The sequence below is a fragment of the Taudactylus pleione genome, unplaced genomic scaffold, assembly GCF_031769625.1.
Source record: "Taudactylus pleione unplaced genomic scaffold, aTauple2 ptg000641l, whole genome shotgun sequence".
NCBI lineage: Eukaryota > Metazoa > Chordata > Amphibia > Anura > Myobatrachidae > Taudactylus > Taudactylus pleione.
Genome location: NW_028285043.1, coordinates 412868 through 421132, shown reverse-complemented (window position 1 = coordinate 421132; position 8265 = coordinate 412868).

The window sequence follows — 8265 nt, the reverse complement described above, 5'->3', positions numbered from 1 at the left end:
AGTGAAGTACAACACATCTTACCTAAATACCCAGTGACATCCCATAATGTCCATGCCCATCTCATCTGTCGCCCGCCCGTGAAACTACGTCATAGGGGCGGGGCCGGCGCTACCTTGATGACGCGGCCGTCTGGAGCTCCAGGCGCTGCATATAGGTTGCCGTGGCAACCCGGCTAGTGGAGCTGTCACGTGACTATCGTGTAACGCGCCTGCGTCAGACGTCTCCACGGGTTACCATGGCAATCCTGGGGCGTCTGAGAACTGCGTGGGGTAAGAAGATGAAATGCAGGCTAAATGAAAAGATAGTATCTGGTGGGTAACATAATGTTTAAGCTGTAAAAGCTATATGGGCAATAGAAAATGACAAAAAATAGGGTAAAAGCTCCAAGGTGCGCGGAGATGCCATGCAGGTAATATGGGCAGGACAAGATGTGATAAACATATACTTAATACATATAAGTGAAATCAATAAGGTGCAGAAACACGAGACAAATGTGCAGTGTATACTGCATATGTAAACATGAAAATAGAAACAAATAATGAAAGTAAAAGATAAAAAATAAAAAATAAAAGATAACTCATTCAGTAAACAAACAAGAGCTGTGGAGAGACAGGATGAGAGATTAATGTCACCATGGATACAATCCATGAAACAACCATTGGAGATGAGTGATACTGGTACAATCCTTTAGTTAAATACATGCTTGTTTGCGTGTTAAATTACTGTTGAAACTCTTCAATGGTGGATGTATCACTATAACTAAACACATATCGGTGTATGGGTTGAACATCTGTCAGTAATAGAGACATCCGTGTGACTCCATAAACAGAGCCGATAGTGAGGTCACAGAGTAAGTAAGCTAGCTGCTGTACAATTCAACAATGCAAGGCTATACAGGTAACCAATCGAAAAATGAAAAAAATAAGTCAAATGGGGAAAAATATAAGGAATAGAAATGAGGGAGTGTGGATGTGCTGTCTCAAATTGAAACCATGGATATTGCCTTGTTACAGTACCAGGTATTCCAAGGAGGTCTCCCATCCCTGTACTGACCTGGCCTACACTGCTTAGCTTCAAAGATCAGACGGTATAAGGCGTTTCCAGTGTAGAATGACTGTAATCACGGTATATGTTATCCAGAATATAGGTCAAGCCCATAAGGGCCAGTTGAGACAAAAAACATTCACTGGGAATGGGAACAAAGGAATGGGAATAACAAAAGGATGATGGAGAAACAACGTAAACACGAGGAAAAACATGAGAATATGGAGAACAAAAGGATGATGTTTAGAATAATCATATATGATCATATAAAACAATAAAACAATGTGAGGGTAAATTATACCCAGTGTGTATTGTGGATGTTCAACTGTAGAAAAATGCCACTGTTACTTTAGTAAAAGCATGAAAAGGACAATTGTTCGTTGAGTCCGAAAGGGGACACAGTGTTCATTCTGTGGATCCAATAGGTTTCTAATTGGAGAAGCCTTTTCTCTCTGTCCCCGCCCCTCTTGTTTGGAGGGATGTGGTCAATTATTTTATAGACCAAGGTAGATAAGGAGTGGCGTAGATTTTTGAAATGTCGTGCCACTGGTTGGTCTACTTCTTTTCCTTCCAACGATTGTCTTATTGCAGTGCGGTGCTGGGCCATTCGAATACGTGCTGTGCAGGTGGTTTTGCCTATGTAGACTAGTCCACAAGGGCATCGAATCATGTAAATGATGTATTTAGTGGTGCATGACAGGACATGTTTGATAGGTATGCTTTTTCCTGAATGTGGATGTACAACATCCGGACCCGTTTCTAGGTAGCCACAAGTGGTGCAACCAGTGCAGCGGTAGCAACCTGGTTTTTTGGTTAAGAAATGTTCAGTGTTGGCGGTCCCACTGTTAACGTCGTTGTGGACCAACCAATCTTTTAAATTTCTCCCTCGTTTGTAGCCAATCATAATTTTTGAGTTGATGAGAGGTTTTATGGTGTTGTCCGTATTGATAATTGGCCATAGGCGTTTGGTGGTACTGTTGATAAATTTACTGGCGACGTTATGTTGATTGACAAATATCATGGTGTTAGTATTCTTGGGTGTTTGGTCAGTTGAACTTGTGACCTGTTGAACGGATTCTAATGCTCTTTGTTTTGCCCGAAGAAGGTCCTTATGTCTGTATCCCCGTTGTTGGAATTTGTCTATCATGTTGTCAATTTCAATTGTTGCCAATTTAGGATCACTGGTTATCCTAGTGGCTCGTAGGAACTGGGAGTACGGCAGGCTCCTTTTCAATGAAACTGGATGGTGACTCTGTGCATGTAGTAAAGTGTTACTGTCAGTTGGTTTGTGATAAACAGTGGTACTGAACTTGGTACCAGACCAATGGATATTGATGTCCAAGTAATGTACTTGATTCGGACTTTGTTCATATGTAAAGGTAATATAATTGTGCATAGAGTTGATTCTTAACGTAGCATCGATAAATTCATCCTCTGTCCCCGACCAGAGTACCAAAATGTCGTCGATATAGCGAATGAAAAATAAAAGATGTTGGTTAAATTCCGGATTGTTCAAAAAGAGTTCTTTTTCTACCGTGAACATGTAGACATTCGCGAAGGATGGTGCAACATGAGATCCCATCGCACATCCTTTTTTCTGAAGAAAAACTTATTATCGAATAAAAAATAGTTCCTCAGAGTTTGTTGTAACAAGCATATGTAGAAATCCACGTTTGGTCCCTGGTAATCCGGTCGAGATTTTAAAAACGATTCCATATATTCACAACCCTCTTTATGAGGTATGCTGGTGTACAATGAGTTGACATCTATCGTACACATGATCAGATTAGATGGGAGGTTGCTTAGAGAATGTAGTTTGACTAAAAGTGAATTAGAGTCTAATAAAAAAGTGGGTTCTTGTGAAATCAGTGGTTGTATGTAGAAATCAAGAAATTTGGAGGTTTTGCTATACAATCCTTCCCTGGCAGAAATGATCGGGCGTCCTGGGGGTGCAGTTAGAGATTTGTGTATTTTGGGTACTGTGTAAAGTAATGGGGCCATGGGTTTGTCAACTGTCAAGTATTGCAGGATGTCGGAAGTGATGTAGCCTTGTTGTAAGGCTTCGGATAAACTATCATCCAATTCTTGACAGTTGACAGTTGCCATGGTAACCCGTGGAGACGTCTGACGCAGCACCGGCCCCGCCCCTATGACGTAGTTTCACGGGCGGGCGACAGATGAGATGGGCATGGACATTATGGGATGTCACTGGGTATTTAGGTAAGATGTGTTGTACTTCACTGCCGTTCTTGATAAAAGTCACACCGACTGAAACGTTGGACGCTGATCTCTTGGAGTCGTGAGTCTCATTTATTTTTCAAGTCCTGAGAGTGCCGCTGTTTTTCCCTATATACTTGGTTCATACACCATTAGAGGGCACCCAGGCAGGTACTGACTACACTGTGGAGTGCCGGCGTTATTTCTATATATATATATATATATATATATATATATATATATATATATCTAGCTTTATTCAGTAACTGGTAATATTACGTTTACTTCCGTCTGAACTAAGGCCCTGATTCAGAGCCGGACGCTGATTCAGAGCCACAGCTATTGCGAGCGGCCAGGATGATGGTCGCGATGGTCAAGACCATCGCGACCATCGGGCTTGAGACGAGACCCTTGTGGTAGGGTCTCGTGGCCACAAGCCCCAGAGATCTTCTGGCTCTAATAGAGCCGGAAGCTCTCCCACTGACATCACTGGTGATGTCAGTGGGGCCGCCCACAAACAGCAGGCGTTCGCATGGGAACTCCTCCGTTTGTGAAGCCACCCCCCGCCACGCCTACAAAACGGGAAGCGCTGTTGATCAACATCCCCTTTTGTAGTGAGCCATGGAATGAGTGCTTTTTGCGCTCGCTCTGAGGCTCACGCGTGCGCATTGGGCCACCATCGACCCGCTTGCGAGTGCTATGCGCTTGTGAGCGGGTCTGAATCAGGCCCTAAATTCAAAAATGACAGACAATGGAGCTGTGTTCTGATCAGAGATGGCCAGTAGATACTTGATGGAATCACAATGTAATCAAAGGCCTCTCTCCAGCCTATTTGGAAGGTAAATACTAGTTCCTTTAGGAATACAATGATAGTCAGACTTAAAGACAATATTTCATTCAAAACATTCGTCTGCACCTCACAATATGTGTGTGTTTTTCAATTACTAGTCACAGACATGTCCACAGGACTTGTCTCCCAGCACTGACCAAACCTTGCATTTTTAAATATATATAAAGTCTTTTAAATACTTATGTGTATCCGTGCACATTTATTATGTAAAGACTTTAACAGTGAGCAGTAACATGGCAGATGTACACAACGCTAAATAGCGCCGTATACAATGATATTATACTGACTACGCCAGATGGCGTCGTGCAGACTACGCAAACATGGCGTCTTCAGATATTTTCGAAGATCTGATCTCAGCCAATCATCCGGCTTCGACACAGTAGGGAAGTTGGAGGGTTGAAGGGTAAAGTGAACATCGCACTGGTTAAGAAAACCACAACACATCTTGGGGTTGCCATCAAATTTACTGGTAAGTACAGACTAGGTGAGGCACTGGGAACTGAAACCGTTGGTGTGGGCTGATTGGTGTTCGCTGGAATACTAACTGTGACTAGGGAAGCCTGTAAGGCATCTTGCCTGCGAGACATCTCCTGGGTTGAATGGTGCCACTTGCTGCTGCGAGGCCTCTAGGCTTTCCAGTCGATTGGCAATACCCTGTAGCAAATCCATTCTAGACTCCTGTTCAGTGGCCGAATCCATTTGGCCAGTGCAAACTGTCAGGTTTGGATTATTTTTTTAACCCGGGGTGGATGCAGGAGAAAAAACTGGAACGGGTTTGCAGTACTGAAATGAAGCAGGTTTAATAGGAGTATTAATATTCATTAAACGGTGATAAATATATAAACTGGCAGAAAATAAACAAGTCCAAGTGATGAGTGGCTGAATAACAAGTGACTGGCAGGAAAACAAAGTCCAATTAATGAAGCTGGAAACAGGTGTTAGGAAGAGAAAACAAAGCCCAATGGAGGTGTGACTGAGGAACAGAGGTCTGAAGTACTGGAGTGGGCTCTGAGTCCAGAGAGCTGGAGGGATCCATGGGGTGAGTAAAGGGGTATAGAAGGATAGATGCGGGTATCCGGGAACAGCCTGAGGTGGAGACAGAGCAGGAAACGGAGCACTGCTGGGACTGCAATATATATAACACTGAGCTAAGGAGCACAGAGAACTCTCACACAGCTCGCTCTGTGTACACGTTGCACTGGCAACTAGAGGGCATGCTGAACACCCTTAAGTGCCATGGGAAAGTGCATGATATGCTGCTGAGAGTCACTTGCAGAAGCTCCAACCTGATTGGCCCATTCAGGTCACATGCCCAAAACCAAGATGGCGGCGCCCAGCAGTCCTCACGCAGCAGTGCTGCCAGCCTTACCTATCACCAGATGGCCTGTTCCCTTGAAACAACCACGCGCACCTTGTGTCAACCTCCACACACCAGCACCCCCACCGGTAGGACTGCGCCAAAGCACCCGCACAGGCAGAGACCGTGAACCGCCAGGTACAACAACTCTGGTCGTGAGAAATAGGTTCCTATTATGTAATTATTAAAATCAAAAGATTGTGTTAACTTTCCATACTCAGATTCAGTTATATGGCATTGGACACAGCTGTATACCAGTTTGTCCACACATGGAGGATGAAAGAAACATATACAATCTTGAAGACCAGAGGAAAAATAGAAAGGGGAAACAGACAGGGGAGAGCCTTTGTGATGTTATTAGATGCTACTATATTGTCAAACAATTGTGCCTTTGTGATGTAATTAGTTAATACTATATAGTTAAGCAAAACTGATATTGTGATGTCACTATATGCTACTGTATAGTCTTCAATAATGGTTTTGTGATGTCATTATTTACTACTGTATAGTCAAGCACTAGTGCCATCATGATGTCAGTAGTTATTAACCAGTACTTACATCTGACAGAACTGTATCTGAGACACGCTGATATGCTGCTGTATGCTAAGATACTGCCCTATCTACAGTCTACACCTGACTGTTTCTGCCGCCCAACTAAGCCCTACCTTTTATACTCGAGAAGTGATCTTTGATGGGAGAGAATTCTAAAGCAGCAGTGACAGGTCTGAAGTTGCTCGGCACTGTGACGTGGACAATATTTTGCTCTGCATTGATGTTTCCTTTATGAATCAGTGTACCGTCAGCTTGGTGTGACTGTTACACAGAGACATCAGTGTAGCGCGACTTATCCGGCCACATCACAGTACCGGGTGGCATGTAAATGAAGACGGGCGAAGCACTGGAGAAAACACTGACAATACCACAGAAACAGTTTGTAACAAAAAACAGAAAAAGATTATGGCCCTCATTCAGAGCCGCTCGTTAGCGGCAGTACGCTCGTTCCGAGCGATGTTTGCACATCTGCGCATGCGTACGGTTTTTAGTACGCATGCGCGAACCAGTCAGTGCGGCCAAAAATCGTTTGTACGCTATATAGCGAGTGCCTGCTATTTTGAGTGACAGAATGAGGCGTATGTGGGTGGTAACAGGGGAAGGTGCTTGAAAATGGGGAGTGGAGATCCGAACGCAGGCGTGCTTAAAGGTCAAAACGGGCGTATTATGGGTGTGCATAATTAATACAGCAGCGTCATTGACCACGTCACTGGGTTATTTTATAGCCAGAACTGCTCGCAAATTTGTGGTAGCAAACACCAACCACAAGAATAGCGAGCAGTTCATACGCTGGTCGATGTACTCGATTAATCTAATAAATAGCGGACATGACGTATGGTGCGAGTGGCCAGGGGGCGTTTTTAACAAATAAACGAGCGTATGTTTTGCTCGCTCGTTCAGACTTAGAGGTGTGAACAGACTGCAATTTGCGAACGGATCATTTGAATAGCCACCCCTTGTTTTTGAACGAACGACCGCAAATAGCGAACGGCTCTGAATCAGGCCCTATGGCCATCAGTGCGTAACTAGTGGACCTGGTGCCCAGTGCAGATCACGCCCCCTCTGTGTGACATTATATGGAGGGGGCAGGGCAACAATCGATGGGAATTACAGAGATGTCCGGAACACTGGGTGGCAGGTCAGCGGTGTGCACGTCTGAAGCGTCCTAAGAACGCTCCAGACGGCACTGCTGCAGAGATTCTAACTGCGGGGTGCCTTTCCAGGCACCCTGCTAACCAGATGCAGGGACCGTGGGTAAGCAGTGGCAGAGCCAGATTAAGGGGGGTATAGGGGTACCTCATCCAGGGCCCCCGGCCATTGAGTCCAGCTGCAGTGCAGCAGAACTGCACTTCAAGCTATAGGAGGCTGAAATGGAGGTGGAGTTGGGGCAGGGGGAGGGGCTACATGGCCCTCATTCAGTGCTAGGGATGGCCATCGGTGGTGTAACCATCGATGGTTACAATCGATGGTAAAATAGCAAGTAACCATCAATGGTTACAAACTATTCACTGGATGACCATCGATGGTTTCACCAACTGATGGTCATCCCTGTCTTTTGACTGACTGGCCCATAGGCCAATCAGAACATGGGGGTGGGGCTTCACAGGTGCCGGGGACGGAGCTATGCTCCATTTCCCAACACTTGGTAAAAAAAAACATTCGGTTATGCTTTTACATCGATGGAGGGAACCCATCTGGTTCTCCCCCATCGATGTCAAAAACATTCAACATCGGCCATAAACCATTAATGATTTTGAATCATCGATGGTCAATGGCCATCCCTAGTCAGTGCCATGTCTGCAGCATGGCAGAGAGAGGAGGTAATGGAGGAGCTACTGTGCATGTACCCTGTACCCTGTAAGGTGAGGAAGAGGGAGGGAGGGAGGGAGGGGGCAGGCACTATATTGTATGTGTGTCTGTGACTGTATGTATGTGTCAGGGTTGCCGACATTCTGGATTCCAGATCGGCAAAGCAAGGGGTGTTGCCGGCATATGTGGGGCGGAGCGGGGTGTGGCCACGCAAACAGGTCATTTTGGCGGGGCCAAAATTACGCGAATAATTGTGAATCACATCATTCTCTTATAACCATGGGTGCTGGGAGACTTGCCTGCCTTTCCAGGGGGCTGGGTACGGAACCTGATTTTCATCTGGGAATCAGGAGGGTAGGCAGATATGGTATGTACAGTATGTGTGTGTAACTGTGTGTATTTATATTATTATAATCATTTATTTATATGGTGCCA